The sequence below is a fragment of the Epinephelus lanceolatus genome, chromosome 13 (assembly GCF_041903045.1).
Source record: "Epinephelus lanceolatus isolate andai-2023 chromosome 13, ASM4190304v1, whole genome shotgun sequence".
NCBI lineage: Eukaryota > Metazoa > Chordata > Actinopteri > Perciformes > Serranidae > Epinephelus > Epinephelus lanceolatus.
This window is the reverse complement of record NC_135746.1, coordinates 6,854,946-6,873,139: the sequence shown is the minus strand read 5'-3', so window position 1 is coordinate 6,873,139 and position 18,194 is coordinate 6,854,946. Positions and strand designations below refer to the sequence as shown.

General features: G+C 42.2%; 1 long non-coding RNA gene across 2 annotated transcripts in view; it reads left to right on the top strand.

Moving 5' to 3' along the window:
* The window catches only part of LOC117270363 (uncharacterized), a 42,924-nt gene extending 26,620 nt beyond the window's left edge, over positions 1–16,304 (top strand). Inside the window, exons 1-3 of one of the 2 annotated variants that reach the window (XR_013493086.1) lie at positions 10,719–10,808; positions 14,487–14,571; positions 14,654–16,304. This is a non-coding gene — a long non-coding RNA (uncharacterized LOC117270363). Of the gene's footprint in view, positions 1–10,718; positions 10,809–14,486; positions 14,572–14,653 lie in introns of those variants that run through there. The other variant, XR_004502800.2, reaches the window with a different exon arrangement.
* The last annotated feature ends 1,890 nt before the right edge of the window (positions 16,305–18,194 follow it).

The following is an 18,194-nucleotide window of genomic DNA, read 5'->3' as shown; positions in this document are numbered from 1 at the left end:
GTCAGAAGCCTTTTGTCACATGGCAATTCACTCCTTTTCTGCCTGCCGTCAAAGAGGAGATTAAGTTGTCAGAATGTGGGTCCTGGTCCAGACTGGTCTTTTGAGTGGATATTCACTAGTCTGATCTCCACCACTGCTAATAGACAGAGCTCAAAGGGGAGCAGGGAGAACAGAGGAGGGAGAGGGGTAAGAAGGCTTTAGGATCACTTTACCTGGATTCGGCAGCGTGGCGCTGGTGGATTAGTGCCCCGGGCCTCATGGCACGCTAGTCTGCAAACACCCCCATAACACTGTTCCACAGGTACAAACACACATGCACACACACGCTGGTGTACAGCACAGTGGCCAGTAAACACACAAACATGTGCATTAGAGGTCTGTTGCTGCACAGCACAGCGTTTTTGCTCTTACATGCAAACAAACTGCTGCTGTTAAATGCACACATCTATGTGTTACACACAAGCAAATGCCCGGTGATCTCTATAGTTTCACAACATCTTAGGTCTGTGCAGCCGCAGCCCCAGATGGAACAGCACCAGATAAAACAACCACTCTTAATTCCAGTGGCTTAGAAAACTTCTGCACCGATTCCTGGCTTCTGTACAGTTGGGATGCCTCAGACAAACTTTCTTCGACATCCTAGAAGCTTTCCGAAGTCTGTTCCTGGTCTGATACCACTCTGTAAGGTCACTCACTCATCCAGAACTGCAAAACCATAACCCATAAAGGAGAAAATACAGGTTGTTCTTGGCAGGGAGGAGAGAAACCCACCACGGCTCCATCCCTCTCTGCCGCCTCTGCCTGCTCTCCCCCCAGTCACTACCTGATGACTTCTCCATCCGTTTTAATTGGTAATTATTTTGCGGGGTTTAATGCCTTTATTCAGACTGTCAGTGTGGAGTCAGGAGAGGAGGATTAGGTGCCCCAGGGGGACGAGACACTGGCACGGCCAGGACAGCTCATTTTTACACGGGCAGGGGAGGAGGACAGCTCATCTTTGATCCGGTTGGGGCTTCGCAGGCCAGAGGGGTGACAGCTGCACTTTCTTTAGCCCACATTTGAATTTGAATTCTATCTTAGGATGCAGCGCGCCGCGGACTTGGCAGGGCAGTGGGGTAATCTGCTCGGCACAAACGCCCGGGCCTTTTCTTCCTGTGTGCCCTCGCAGAGATTGGAGTAATTAAAGTTAAATGGAATGCATTAAAAACTCACTTGTGCCGAGGCTGTGGCGGCCGTGCCAACAGTGAATGGGCTGGGGCTGTCCTTTTACGCTACTCTAATCCTGCAGAATATATGTGTGCCCCGTGACTTTGATGCTACGCTACCAAAGCATCGGAAACGGCTACCAGTGGAGCTACAACTGACTGCTGGCTTTCACCTCAGAAGAACATCTTGGAGAGCAAATTCAGCTGGATTCTGACATTGGCAGGAGGTTGGATGGAATCAGCTTCGGGAAGGCTATTAGCACTTTCAAGACTCACATGTCACTCTCAAATTGCTACGCTTTGATGTACACTCTATTTAAATACCACACACTGCCTTTCCCCTGACCTGTGGTAATATTTAGAGTGAATCCTGACAAGCTGTCCGTAACACACGTTAAGAAACTTGTACTTCCAGTTGTTCTACAAAAGGTTGGCCTATACATGACGAACAGCTTCCCATGCCAACAAACACTGGCTCTCGACTGATGCAACCCTGAGATGGGCGCTCCCAGTTTGTCAGCCATCTTGATGTGGACAGTAATTGCAGCGAAAGACAAACCTGCTCTTATAGCCATAGGCTGGGAACCAAACCTGCTCTTCAAAAGTGTATGTCAAGAGGCTTGAGGCATCAGACGTGCAGGTAATTGTTGCCGTCTTTCATTTGAGAGGAATGTGGACTGAGACAAAGGGGGGGCAGGCTACAAAACTATCATCATAATCTCTCCCTGGCTTTGTGTGTGATCCTCAAGCCCTTCTAATGAGAGGAGATAGGACGGGGAGGAACATAGGGGTGTGTGAGGACGGGGAAAAAAGTGTTTTGTGAAACTGAACATACAGAACACAGTGAGTGGTAAATGTTGAGACAAATCAGGAGGGAGAGGTAAATCATGCGCTGATGTCATCTTTGTGATAGAATCTAGAATATCTCGGCTATTAACAGACACAGATTGGTTTGTCAGTGGCTGCTCTTCAGCCTCTACACCTCACAAACTCTTTATCCATTAAAACATGGCTCGAGCCAGCAAACATTGCACAAACATATTTCCCAGTTTTCACAGTTAAGAAGCCTGAAGCCAAAAGCATGCAGAAATGTGTCCAATAGTGCTACGTGTCGACGTAGAAGTACCGAAAACTGCAGTTCCTCTAAAGGCCTCTTGAGGCTGGCGCCAAAAGCGAGTCAATATCCATAGACGCTTTATTAAAAACCTAACTTTCTGAAATAAATTTGTTACAGAGTGCCTGCGTAGCCGTAGCTGTTGCTATTTTAGTGTATTTTCAGTTCATGAAAGTTAACTGTAATGTTTTGGTCACCTAAAAAAGTCTTGTTGTGTTAATGAAGAGCCCCTAAAGAGTCAGATATTCAGTTTTTCTGGTATGTGCATTTTCTGTCAGTGGTTTTAAGCCTGTTTTTTTTTTTTACATTAGCATTGTAACTGTCACTATTTTAGTGTATTTTAAGCTTGTGACATTTTGGTCGCCTAAAAAAGTCTTGTTGCGCTAAAAGAATCTCAAAGGAGTCAGAGAGATTTAGGTTTTTTGGTATTTGCATTTTGTTTTAATGGTTTTAAGCCTGTTTTTTTTTTGCTAACGAAAGTTAACATTAGCGTTGTAACTGTCATTATTTTAGTGTATTTTCAACTGCTGAAAGTTAATTGTTACATTTTGGATGCCTAAAAAAGTCTTGTTGTGCTAGAAGAATCTCAGAGGAGTCAGGGAGATTTAGGTTTTTCTGTATGTGCATTTTGTTTTAATGGTTTTAAAGGGCCAGTGTGTAATATTTGGCATGGTTTATTGTCAATCTGAATCTGAATCTGAATATTCTGCCCATTAATATGTTTATACAAGTGTATGATCGCTATAAAATAAAATTCATTTGATTTTCGTAGTCTTATAATTATGCTTTTATATATATATATCAAGGGCCTTGCTTTAGAGAGATCACCATCTTGCGCTGCCATGTATGTACGGCAGACCGAGCGGACAATCCAGCCAGCCAGAGAACGCGTTTCGCATGTATAAATGAACCAACGAAGACAGCGGAAGGAAGGAAGAAGGAGGAGGAAACAGCAGAGAGTGTTAGTAGTTGGTCGATAGAGAGTAGTGAAAAGTTTTTTTAGTTATAAAGTTTGCGAATGGACCACACTTACCACGCAACAGGAGAGAATGAACCCGAACCGCCAGGAAAAGAAGACGCAACTTCACTCCTTGTGATGCGCTCTCTGCGGCGCTTTTCCTCCTGGTGATATCTCGCCAACAATGGCAGCAGTAGCACCGAATCCCATTCTGTGCATTCAGCCTCTCTTCTCGCCCACTCAGCATCGCGTTCAAAGTCGTCCATTGCAGCTACTATAGTCCAGAGATATTGCTAGGCTAAATAAACAGCTGAGCACTGTTTACCGGCTACGCTGTCAGTCAGTGTGCGGGCTGGAGATTGGCGGAGCAAAGAGGGGAGGGGGGTCCCCACTTAGAATGGTAAACGAGTATGTGTGTAAAGTTATTAAGTGTGTCTGTTACGCTAGAAGAGTCAGAGTTTGGGATGGAGTGGAGTGTTACTGGAGTTTCTGGAGTGCTCAGATAAACTGGCCTTTTTCCCGAGCGCTCCTCTGGTCTCCTGCTCGTGAGGGATTCATTACAATATCGTAACATGGTTTAGATTTCTAAATAAACATTCACCTCATCGCTAGATAGACCTACTCCTGAAAAACTTGTGCGCAAGGCTTTTTGTCCCTACGAGGCCACCGTCATTTACCTGACGGGAGGGGTGAGCGAGTGAGCCCTGCAATCTAGAATTTGACCACTGATGTCACTGTTTCCAACGGTTTTCAACCCATTTTACACACTGGCCCTTTAAGCCTGTTTGTTTAATAACAAAAGTTAACATTAGCATTGTAACTGTTGCTATTTTAGTGTATTTTCAGTTCGTGAAAGTTAACTGTAACACTTTGGTTGTCCTCAAAACAATGTTGTTTTAATGTAATGTTAATTAATTTACATATGGTCGTAGCACACTGACATCACTCACGCAACGTTCTTTTACTTTATTGTTACATAATATTCTGTTTTAAACCCAAAACATGATCTATTTTCTACGTCTAACCAAGTACTTTCGTAGCCTAAACCTACTGTGACCGTTTCAAAACATTAACCACGTGTTACAACATGTTTGAGCTGTGTGTCACGTAGATAAAGTTCCCATTTGGCCCTGCCTGGTTCCATCAGACACCTGTCTGCTGCTATTCTTCTTTGTGTTTGCTGTGACAAAAGCTAAAATCCCAAGCATACTGGTCGAGGTGTCATCACTAGCTATGTTTCCATCCAAAAGTGATTCAAATCATTGGGAAATGCGCATTAAAAGAAATACGAATCCTGTGTGTTTCCATTAAATGTACGGGCTTTGGTGAAAACTATGAACTCGCGCGAGTTTTCTGCAGAACTGGAAACAAAACAAGTCTGGCATTCTTCTTCTTCTACGTTTTCTGGCGGTTGGCAACCAGCTTGTAAATGCATTACCGCCTTCCCGACCCGGACTGTGGATATCACCATGGAGAGAGGTGCGCTACGTCAGACTTAATTCGAACATAACTGTTTCCATCCCCCGTTTTGCAAATTAACATTTTTCAAATCAACCAAAACCCGGCTAAAGCGAGTGTATTTTAGTTTGTGCGAATCAGGGGATTTTAATTCAAATTTTGGCGTTTCCATCATAATTTTCCAATGCGATACTTCTAGATGCGCATCTAAACAGGCTGATGGAAACATGGCTACTGTCTGTGTCAATTTTTGGATATGAGCTATTCCGCCTATCTTCTGTCCAAAGCTTACTAAATAACACTTCATATCAGAAATTTAAAAGTAGCCTTGGAATTTTATAGGGGGGTACTGTGTGTGCTGGACTATTTCTTCTACCCAGTTGCCAGAAAAAATGTTGACATTGTACATTTCTGCAAACCACATATAAGTTACATTTGTCCGTTATTATGTAGCAGATACATTAAAACCTTTTTCGTGGTAGAATTCCAGACGGAAGAAAAAATGACGGTACGCCAAAATACAGCCATGTTTGGGGGCTAAAAACCTGCAGAAAAAACAGCCACATCGCTAAGAAACAACCAGTTTTGCTGTTTGTTGGTCTCTAACAGTGGTCTGCAGCTTGACAAGCATCTCCCTTAGGTGACATGCCATCCACCGTCCTCTGACTCCTAATGACAAAATCAGCACATATGGATACATTCTGATCCCTGTCACTGTAGAAACTTTGCTATAATACATAATATGTAAATGTAATGTACAGTATTAACACTTTCCTCTGGTGGCTGGGCTGCTTTCTTAGCTAGACGGAGTGACTTTCCAAAGACCACGAGGCACGTAATTCTGCAATATCCATATTTTACATGATGAGTCTGCCTCCTTTCTTGTTGCCACGGCAATATTTTGTATCAAGCACCTAAATTGGATTGCGAAGACAACTGATCTGACAGAGTCTTCAGGCAGATTAGATGAAAGACCAGTAAAGAGTGGGGAGAAAGACGGGGCGAACCCACAAACCAGACAGAGGAGTAGACTGTCAGACAGACCAAGACAGAGAAAAAGGCAGATTCACAGGCCGAGCAGATGGACAACTATCAGTCTCATGGCCTGTTCTAGCTTATCGATACTCATGCATCTGGACATTACACCTGCAGGTCATGATTCAAGTATATCTGCAATGCATACATCCTTTCTTTTAGTGCAAAACCAGGGGAAAGTGCCATGATTACAATCACACCACTATTGTCTGTAATAAACAGGCAAGATGGTGCTTCTGTGGAGGAGGGATTCAAGTGCTTGTTCACTTAAAAGTGAAAAGAATCCCTGAATAACTAATTATAAAGCGTCTGAATACCAATATAAGACCTTGGTTTATACTTTTGTGGACTTGATTCGTGGTGATTTGTCTATTCGCTGACAGACGCTTGATGTTGGCGAGATAAGGGAGAAAAAAAGCCAGAGCTTTTGGCTGAGAAGCCCTATTATTCATGGGCAGCAGTTGTGTGTGTATTTCCATTAGATGTGTGAAGGCCTCTAAGGTCTAAGAATGCACTTTAATAGATACCTGTCAAATGTAATTAACTATGTTTTTCCTATATCATACGCTTTCCCATCGCCTCCAGCCAGAGGCTCCACAGTGTGTTTGTGTGTGTGTATACAAGTACACATGCATATGTGTGTCTGTGTGTGAGAGAGACAAGAGTCTGTCTCAGTGCCTTTTGCCACCCAGCGATTGGAGACAGTTTTAATTGCAGCATGACAACCACAAGAAAGGACCAGAAGCCCCATAAAAGCCAAAGCAAGCTGGCAGCCGTCCCGCAGTGGAAAGCTAGCCATGCCATAATTACAGGTAAAAAGACCTCTAGCACTGTAGCTCAGCACCGTGTTTATTTGACACCAATCATGCAACTATGCAGGTATCCCAACAATAACGTGCTCTGTCCCGACAGGACTGAGGTGCCTGCGAGAAAGACTTGGACATCGCCGGTAATCAAGGAATGTCTTGTGGCTCGGAGACTCAACCCTTGTCAGAACATGAAAGCGAGCGGAGAGACCTTGATTTTAAAGAGCTCAGATGAATTCGCCAGTGCAAGTTACATTGTTCGCAGTCAGAGAGGAGCCTCGCTTGGCATCAATAATTCATTTTACAAGACTCACTTCTGCCTCCAGTGAGCAGGTCGATTTAAACGTTTTGATATCCACATCCAAGGGCGCAACGGGCCACATTAAAGACACATTAGCAAAGTCAGTGACACCTCCCGCCGAAGAAGGAATACATTCTTCTCTAAAGCAGAGGTGATCACCTGTGCTTCGTTCCAGCAGTGGGTTTGAGACTTTTCTTTGTAGTCGTGGAGTATTTGGTTTTGTATGAGCAGAGGAGTGTTTAATGACTGTATGCTTGATAGCACACACATTTAGCCTGGCCTATGGGAGGAGCAGGGTTGTCTCTCAAAGTGACAACTGGGGTAGAAAAAAAGGCTCCGGGGTGACGAACACTGCATGTGTTTAAAGAAATGTGTTGGAGCAAACTGCGGACCCTCCTCATGGGTGCACTCGAGAAGATTTTAAATGTGCTCGGCTCATTCAAATCAGATTTCATCTCCGGATTTTAAGCAATCTCATTGGTAATCATGCCAGTACACCAGCAGCGTAAATCAAAAACATTTTAGTGACAGCATTGGTCTCTATTTGGAAATCCAGACCCGAGCACATAAATCTCACCTCTGTAAGTGCTTTACGAGAGCACAATGTGTGTTTTATGTGTTCTTTATGAGTGTGGAAAGGCCACATCTTGAATGACACTCACTGCCAGAGCCATCGAGGGGGAGAAAAAAAATACAAAACATAAAACATATGCTCACTTTCCACTAAGAAGGCGCCTGGGTGAAAATACACGGCAACATGTTTCCTCTCACCTCTTTCTTTGAGTTATTCATTCACTGACTTTGTTATTTACTTGCATCCTGCTTGAGGTGATTTACTTGTTAGGTAATGACTGTCAAGGCAATTGGCTGCTAAAGTGGTGAACCGGGGCTCAAATGAAGGGCAGTGTTTATCACCGTATTGACTTTCTGACGAGGGTGCCACAGACTCTTTTGTCACTGAGGCTGGCCGAGGGAGGTCACATGACCCACAAGCTCATACTGTCGCTGTTTTGTTCTGTAATCTGGTTCTTTGCTGTTTGATTTTTTAACAATGTTTGAATTTGTTTAAGTGTTGAGATGAGCCCACAAGGAACCACCACCATGAGCAGAGGATAACATGACAAACACTCATAGACTATAAAATTATGGAGGTAGCCACTGTGATGTTACACATTTGTTTGTGGACTCCAGTTTTGAAGCCTGGAGTTTGGCATTTTGGCCGTCGCCATCTTGGAGTTTTGGAGCCACAGGCAACCTGAGATGACCACGTTTGGACTAGACGGTGGATCTGACTTAGACACCTTGCAGACAGCTTGTCACTTAAAGCGGCCACGTCCTTAAATATGCATATCTTCAAGGCTTTAGGCCCAGATGCACCAAATTGACTTCAAGGAACAAGTGGCAACGAAGGCCAACTGTTGTGTTGCCTCACGTTGCCTATGTCTCCGACATAAAGTTGCACCTGAACACCTCCAAAGACTACAACCAACGGCCAACTAGCACGTACGTTCTGTGCCTGAGGAAATAACTCTACATAGCAGCAGGCCGCAGTAGTCTGTATTCATCATTCAAAAAGGGAAACTGGAAGACTAACAGGATGAATTCAAGATGCTAGTTAGCTAGTTTGCGCATTAAGGGAGCGATCACACCAAGATGAAACGTGAGAAACGTGATGCCAGTAAAACCATTGTTTTCCTATGATACGGCGCATCTGACTGGCGTTCAAGCGTCTTTTTAGACGGGTGTTTTTCCGCCGTCTTTTTAGATGCGTGTTTTTGTAGACGCTTCTTTTTAGACGTGCGTAGATGCTGAAAAGTTAAAATATTTTCAACTTTCTGAGCGTCAGACGTCAGTAGCTAGCGCGCATTGGATAAGCGGTTTTGAGCGTTTCAAGCGTCTTTGAAGCGTCCGCGTCTCTAGCGTCTCATTTCTGTGTGATCGCCCCCTAACAATGCAGCCCAGTGAGAACAGTTAATATTCTGAACTACTTCTGCTGAAGAGCTCAGTTGCTTAAACATAATTTTTCCCAATAAAACAAGTTTGTTTCAATCTCACGTCCTCTCGACTTTGTTTGGTTTTCTCACTTCCGTTTCTCTTCTTGGCCAATCAGAGTGATTTCATTTACCAACGGGCCCTGATGGACGTTGCCAGTTCCGACGCTGATTCAGCATGCGGAATCTGTAGGTGCAGAATGTACGTGCTAGTTGGCTGGCATGCTGAATCAGTTGAAAAAAGCAGACAAGGGCTGACAAGTGCCAACAGTGCAGGATACGCTGCAAAAACTAGGGCGACAGACTCTCACCAACAACCCAACATTGACCAACAGCAGACCATGTGTCAGGGCCCTTAATAACATTGACGAGTTGTATAAAAATGTTGCTAGCAGAGGATAACGCGCTAGTCGCTCCAAGGATAGCTACGAGGGGATCAGGTTCCCAAAGTTTCCCAAAAAGCCTCAGAGAAACAGTGAAAAATGTTCTTTCAATATATATACAATTTACTGCATGACTAGAAAGCATGTGCTAAATTGCTAATTGTAGATTTACAGAGGTTGCAGAGAGGTGAAACATCAAGATGTTTCCGTGTTGACATCGTTACGTTGAACTCAACATAAAGAAGCTCAGAGAAACATATTTGATCGCAGCAGAGGATCATCTGGGGTCAATTTGGGTGAAAACTTTTAACTCCTCAAAAACTCCAAATCTTCGACTCAATGATTTTAAATTTCTCCGTAGGTTGTATTAGATGCCACTTTTGACAAGTTGATTTTAATTAAAAGTTGTGAACCGTGTTCCCAGGGGACTCCTGGCACTTAAAAACATATGGTGTCCATCTGTCTATACATTTTCCAAAGTTGCCATTTATCTACTGTCAAACAAAATAGGAAACGGTATCCTTTTGTTACTTAATGATCATTAAATGCTGTTAAATTCAACACTACAGAAGTTGTTGGCTCGTTTCACAGCAGCGAAGATATGAATTGTTCAGCACAGTTAAAGTAGACGAGTGTGTGCAGGATGTTGTGGTTATGGAGCCTTTTACTGCCAGAATTCACAAAGTCGAGGCTTATAGAGAATAGAAAGAGGAAGAAAGTGCCCCAGTGATCATGAGACTGCTTACCAGATGAACTTCACCGATTGTATTTAAATTGAGGATACAACAATCTTTATTAGGTTGCCTTCCTTCTTTTTCCGTAATGCGTCACACACTCTGCTGGTGTATCGAATGAGGAAAACTGTTGGTCGAAGATAAAAGAGTGGGCTGAGTTTGATCAATAGGGAAACGAACCGACTGGCCACCAGCACTTGAGTCTGTGTCACTTAGCGCTGATGAACTCTGCCCGGAGCTTCAAAAAGGGAGGCGGAGGAAAATCAGGAGGAGACCACACACAACCATGAGAGGGAGGGTGGTCTCTGATCTGTCGACACAGAAGATGAACTAGGGGGATTTCATACCTGGAGAGATATTATGTCATCTGGGTCAAATCGTCGTGAAGTGAGACATGACTGTACTGTTGATATTAAAGATCAGTTCCAAGAGTTTCAGTATTTCTTACACTGAACGGCACTTTTTAAACTTGTTCTAATTAAGTCATTTTTCTACATTTCCAGGGCACAACATGTAATTATATCTCATAGGGGCTACTGTCAGTGATTAAGCTGTTATCTCTTCTTCCTTTGTGTTCTTTAATGTGTTTCCCCAAGTATAAGGTTTGGTGTATTACTGGGAAACTGGCACCAGTGATAGTCAGAGAAATGTAAAAAGTGCACTGCTCATTTTGGGACGTACGCTTATTTATGTTCTTGCTAATACTGATTGATACCACTCTCATGTTTGTAGAGTAAAAATGAAGCTACAGCCAGCAGCACGTTATCTTGGCGGAGCACTAAGACTGGAAACAAGTAAACAGCTAACCTGGCTCTGTCCAAAGGTAACAACTGCTCTTTTTATGCAGAGATTGCGCCATAAGGCTACTACAGAGTCTCTTCTTTATGCTGCCTTGGCATTTTTACACAGAAGAAAGAGGCGTTGTGGGCGTGAGATGTAACACATTAGCGTTGGCTTCTAGTGTGACATATAACATACGTGTCAGCTACGCTTTATAAACAATAACAGTGGCATTAAGGTGACAATAACAATCATTTACCATCCCTGTTATTTGGTGGCTCATTGTTTTCCCAATTTGTGGAGATTTTCTTTTTTGAGTTAGCTGCTAACTGCTATCAGCTATTTTTAAAATTTTTCGCGGTGGGTTGCATGCATAACACATCCTCAAAATGTCCCATTTATACAGACATCGTTGTGGACCTGTTACTACCTCTAATGCTGCCTTAAAGGCAAGACGACTCTGCCCCCCATTCCGCAATTGTACCATTTATACAGAATGACGAGGTGGCATAATGCCGTGAAATTCCCGCCTTGAAGAGGCAATGTAAAAGGGGCTACAAATCTGTCTATCAGCACGTCTAAAGCTAAAAAAATCTTCATTTCCACTACATGGTTTGACTTGACTCTATTTTGTTTTCCACTGCAGATAGTACCCTTTAGTGTAGGTGGGATTCTCTGCTGTTTGCCATGGCGACACCACGGGAAACTGTTGTGATGACATCTTCAGCACGACACTCGTCATATCCTTTCATCAGCAACCAGAGAGTTAACCTCAGATTAGTGAAAACTCCTGTCAGATTTTATGTTTTATGTTTGAAGTGAATACTTAACTGCCATTAACTTCCTCTAACCCCAACCAAAGTGCTTTTTGGCCTCAAGCTAACCAGACCTTAACCACAGCCCTGTCACACCATAAAACAAGAAAATTTTGAAGCAGCTCACAAGCGTGACCCACACCTACGCCTGCACTTTGTCACTTGTATGGCGTAGTTTATGTACTGTACACCGTTGTTTTTCGAACTACCATTTCTTAAAATCTTAGTTATGTGAATAAGAAAATTGTGGTTACTTTTGACAGTAGCTTGGCTTTACATCCTGCCGGTTTGCGCAAGATGTCTCATCATGCTAGCAATGGTTCTCTCTGACCAATCAGTGGCCTGCAGTGTTTTAACACCATCTTCTTGTGTCAGCTCAGTCTTGACCAAGGTGGTACCAAAAAAATACCAGGTACTTTCCACAACTTCTGCTAATGGAAACCCCCAAAAGAGCGAGTCATGTTGGGTAGAGCAGTGTTGTACCGTGGAGTGGAAATGTGGCATAATTAACACTTTTATATATCTTTGTTTAAACCTCCTGTAAATCAGCCCATCCACGGGTCTTTGTAAGGTTTTATTTGATGAGTTTGATATGGTTACGATATGTTTAAGTGATTTACTCATACGACCTGTTGTTGGAGGTATAACTCACCTATGAAGTGTTACTATAATCTGCAGATCGATATTATGTCAATGAAAACGCAGCTCATACAGTCTTCATATACTCCCAAAGGTTGAGATGATCTAAATCCAGTAAAATATTTAGTCCAAACACATTATAACATCCTTTGATATCCAAGAACTGCCGTTGCATTGTTTCCCTACATATTATCCATAATTTCTTCAGTTTGCATGTAAGTATGCCGATTCCTCTTTGCCAAAATACAGGTGAGCTCCTGGCCTTTTGATTGACACCTCACTTGAGCCAACAGGAGCTTCCAATGCTGTTGCTATGGCCTAACACATAGACTGTTATAGATGTACAGAAATGATAAACAGATGGCTCCTATGTTGTCTTAATGGAAAAAAAACAGTCTGTTTTATCAGTTAAGGTTGATTCCATTGTGTTTTCCAGTAAATACCCCCCAGCTCTGGTCATCTGCAGCATCTTTTTTAAAGAAAATGTTCACACCAATATAGAAAAATCTTTTATTTCAGTGTGTTGAAACTCAACTCAATGACAAAAGCAATTACAGTGATCCTGAATGTTGGGTTAAAAATGTCATAGTGCCACCTTTCAAATGAGACCATACACGTAGTGTACTAAAAATGGAACAAAAACAGCTTTCTCTTTACTTTGGGTGGCCTTGAAGAGATGTGTTTTACAGGATGTGTAAGAGGTTTTAATCTGTACGAAAACAGAACATGATAATTAGTGAGCTTTAGAGGTGCTGGTAGGCAGATTTTGTTACAAGGCTAGCCTGTACTGTACCGTTTGTTTCCAGTCTTTATGCTAAGCAAAGCTAACTGTCTACTGGCTTTAGCTTTATATTTAAGAGACAGATATGAGTGTGATATTGATCGTCTCATCTAACTCTCAGGCAAAAATTGCATGAATGTATTAGGGGTGGGCGATATATCGACAGATAAGAAATAAATTGTGAAGACAATAAAGCCTCCACAAAACAGTATTTTAAGTCTTGTGTGTGATTTATATAAGTAGTGGACCTCTCTGCTCATTGCTAGGCTAATTTATACAATGTAAAATGTTATAGGCTTGTGCTAATAACGTTAGCATATTATGTTTGTTTGGAAAACGTGTTTACTATAAGACAGTTGTTTTGTCAGTGAACCTTGTGAGTTGTAATGGAGACAAATTTTGTAACGTTACCTTTGTTAAATGTTGCTGTTGTCCCTGGTTTCATATGAGTAGAGGAAATCTCCGCTAGCCGCTAGGCTAATTTATACAATGTAAAATGCCATAGGCTTGTGCTAATAATGTTAGCATGTTGTATTTGTGGGGAAAATGTGCTTGTTTGTGAATGCTGTGAGTTATAGTGAAGCTGATTTGTGTACTTGTGTTTGAAATTGTCTCTATTAACTAAACTAAACTTTACAGCACCTCAACACCAACTACTGTTTTGGAGGTTTAACTGTTGTGCAGCTGCATATTTTCAAACAAGAGAATAAAATCCCTGTCTTTGCATTTTATTTTGATCACAGTCTGTTTTTATAAAAGTGCTTGTGACATGTCAAATGTGGCTTTGACTTGCAACCGAAAACATGTAGCCTATTTCATAGAGAATACCGTGATATATATCATGTATCGCCAGTCAGCCTGTAAATATCAAGATATGAATTTCTGTCTGTATCGCTCAGCCCTAGAACGTATTTTCCAAAACTATTTATTCAAGACAAAAGAGGAACAAAACACACCAGACATGTAGGTACAGTATGTGTGTGCATGAATAGACACACAAAGACACACCCACACACATGTACAGTATGAACTCAGAGACACGCGACGTGCTGCTGTGAGTTACTTAAATGCTCCTACTTTGCTTGTGCTACAAGATATCCAGCCATGCATGTCTCTCTCTTTTGCTCTCTTTCATTGCACATGCAAGCACACACACTTTCTCTCTCTCTCATGACTAAAAAAATTTGCATATCTAGAAAGTATTTCCTGGTAAGTAGAGCAATGGCAGCTCTCAGGAGAGACGCAGACACAGATAGAAATTTGTATTAAAAAGAAGAAACATCTAAGCAAAAAAAGAACAAAACCACGGTACACCATTACTTTAATGATCCATCATGTTCAAAGGAAACTTATTCACAATCTTGCTGCAATAAACAAGGGAATGAAACACTGGAGTAAAGTGCTTTTCATTTGGCGCTTCCATGCAGCAGCTGTTTGCTCTTCGCTCCTCCGTTTCTGTAGTTTTTAACCACATTTTCTCAAACAGGTCATGCAGCCGCTGCACGTTACACCGTTAAAGATCTGTTACAGCGATGATGTCGAGGATCACAGTGCACAACAAAGGGTTAAAGGTCAGATTCTCCTTGTATCTCCTCTTTGCCGTAGGAATGTGGGTGTGTCGACTCAAGTGAAATGCCTCTTTTCCCTTCACAGGCCAGTACATCGCAGGTTCAGAGTTCAGAGGTTACGAGTCCCAGGAGGTGTCAACTTCATTACCCAGAGTGCATCAACCCGACCCAGAGGGCTTTCTCAGTATTTAGGTAACCTCTAACCTCTCGCTACTCGGGAGTCATTCAAGCTCTCCTTCAGTTTTCACTTTACCCCCCTTCTTCCAGAGGTTTCAGGGTTCAAGTTCACTGTCAGCGCAGCTCAGACATGTTGAGGCCATCCAGCTCCGTCTGAGGCACAACACTGACTGAATCTACCTCTTCTATCTGTATATGTTGTGCAATCATGTGTGTCTTGGAAAGATGACAAGCATTTCAGGTATTTTACTTAAATTAAAGTCATTTTGCTAAACATGTAATTTATTTATGAGTTTTGTACATTTAGTCGAAAAAGAAATCCAGTAATAATTGGTGGTTTGCAATAAGTATTATCAACACTGTGAGGTTTTGTCCTTGGAAACAACAGTGTCACCACAAGGTCCATTTAGCTGTAGCTGTTCTGGAGCTTTCAGTCATGTCATGTGATCTTCATTAGTGTGTAAAGTCCTGCCCAGTGGAATGTTCAAATGACATATTTTTGGACTTTAAAGGACCAGTTTGTAGGATTTATGGGGCTATATTGGCAGAAATATAAAATAATAAGTATGTTTTCTTTGTTATAGATCACCCTTTTTGTGTTTTTGTTACCTTAGAATGAGCTGTTTACATCTACGTAGGGAGCAGGTTCTATTCCATGGAGATCTCCATGTTGCACCGCCATGTTTTTACAGTAGCCTAGAATGGACAAACCAAACACTGGCTCTAGATAGGAACATTGACTTTTTCACATTGGTCATCGTAGTTAGCAAAACTGCTTTATTCAGTGTGTTAGCAGTTTAAATCACCAATTCACTTTTTTTCTTAACTGCTGTTTCCAAGGTTGTAAATTAACCTTAAACCGAAACATTCAGGACAACGTGGATTAAACATTCTTAAAGGAATACTTTACCCACAATATGACCATTTGTATATAAATTACTCACCTCGCCTTATCTTGAATTCGTGAGGAAAACATTGTTTTTCTCCCATGCCTCTGGTGGAAGAAGAAGAAGAAGAAGAAGAAGAAGAAGAAGAAGAAGAAGAAGAAGAAGAAGAAGACATACTTCATTAATCCCTGAGGGGAAACGTAATGTGTTCACTCTGTTGACATATACACACAGGCCTTAAATACACACACATGTACAAACAGGATCTATATATGCATCAAATAGAGAGATGTCAGGGTGAGGGGGCTGCCCATGGACAGGCGCCCGGAGCGGTTGGGGGTTTGATGCCATGCTTAAGGACACCTCAGTGGCGCCCAGGAGGCGAACTGGTGCCTCATCAGCTATCAGTCCATGCTCCATATTTGGTCTGGATGGGGACTTGGACTGGCAACCCTCCGGTTCCCAATCCAAGTCCTCATGGACTGAGCTACTGCCGTCCTGAGAATCCAAAAAGAAAGAGAGTTCTTGATGAATTGGAGTAGAGAGATTCACGTTTAACAACCTCAGAATTCTATCAAAGTATAAGTTTACAAACTCTCACACAGCTCAACAAGCAACAAATGCATTTTCACTATAACATTAATATTTAAAACAATTGGCTGTGTTTATATATTTATAATGCTACTTGTTTTGTTTAGCGTATGACATGATAAATGAGACTTGGGTTGTACTGCACGAGTAGTGTGAGAGTTTGTAAACGGATGTTTTGATATAGTTTTGCATTAGTTAAATGTGGACCCCTATGACTTTAATTCATCAAGAATTTCTTCTGTTTTTGGATTCTTCATTCACCATGGAGGCATATGGAAAAAACAAAGATTTCTTCATAAATTCAACATAACACAGGGTGAATAATTAATATACAAATGACCATTCTGTGGGTGAAGTATTCCTTTAAAGTGCTCAAGACAAACTGGACATTTTGATATCTACAACTTCATGACGACTGGAGCTCCAGAAGAAGCTTATGGTGAAACCGTTTTCTCAGCAATCATTCAACCATTTATCATACGTAGAAGCTGTTGTGTTTGAGCCTACCTTAAAGGCCCAGTGTGTAAAATGGGTTGAAAACAGTGACATCAGTGGTCAAATTCTAGATTGCAGGGCTCACTCGCTCACCCCTCCCGTCGGGTAAATGACGGTGGCCTCGACGAGGTGAATGTTTATTTAGAAAACTTTATAACTAAAAAAATTTTTCACTACTCTCTATCGACGAACTACTAACACTCTCTGCTGTTTCTTCCTCCTTCTTCCTTCCTTCCGCTGTCTTCGTTGGTTCATTTATACACGCGAAACGCGTTCTCTGGCTGGCTGGATTGTCCGCTCGGGCTGCCTTGCATACATGGCGGCGCAAGATGGCGACCTCTCTAAAGCAAGGCCCTTGCTATATATATATATATATATATATATATACAGTACAGGCCAAAAGTTTGGACACACCTTCTCATTCAATGCGTTTTCTTTATTTTCATGACTATTTACATTGTAGATTCTCACTGAAGGCATCAAAACTATGAATGAAACATGTGGAGTTATGTACTTAACAAAAAAAGGTGAAATAACTGAAAACATGTTTTATATTCTAGTTTCTTCAAAATAGCCACCCTTTGCTCTGATTACTGCTTTGCACACTCTTGGCATTCTCTCCATGAGCTTCAAGAGGTAGTCACCTGAAATGGTTTCCACTTCACAGGTGTGCCTTATCAGGGTTAATTAGTGGAATTTCTTGCTTTATCAATGGGGTTGGGACCATCAGTTGTGTTGTGCAGAAGTCAGGTTAATACACAGCCGACAGCCCTATTGGACAACTGTTAAAATTCATATTATGGCAAGAACCAATCAGCTAACTAAAGAAGAACGAGTGGCCATCATTACTTTAAGAAATGAAGGTCAGTCAGTCCGGAAAATTGCAAAAACTTTAAATGTGTCCCCAAGTGGAGTCGCAAAAACCATCAAGCGCTACAACGAAACTGGCACACATGAGGACCGACCCAGGAAAGGAAGACCAAGAGTCACCTCTGCTTCTGAGGATAAGTTCATCCGAGTCACCAGCCTCAGAAATGGCAAGTTAACAGCAGCTCAGATCAGAGACCAGATGAATGTCACACAGAGTTCTAGCAGCAGACCCATCTCTAGAACAACTGTTAAGAGGAGACTGCGCCAATCAGGCCTTCATGGTCAAATAGCTGCTAGGAAACCACTGCTAAGGAGAGGCAACAAGCAGAAGAGATTTGTTTGGGCCAAGAAACACAAGGAATGGACATTAGACCAGTGGAAATCTGTGCTTTGGTCTGATGAGTCCAAATTTGAGATCTTTGGTTCCAACCGCCGTGTCTTTGTGAGACGCAGAAAAGGTGAACGGATGGATTCCACATGCCTGGTTCCCACTGTGAAGCATGGAGGAGGAGGTGTGATGGTGTGGGGGTGTTTTGCTGGTGACACTGTTGGGGATTTATTCAAAATTGAAGGCACACTGAACCAGCATGGCTACCACAGCATCCT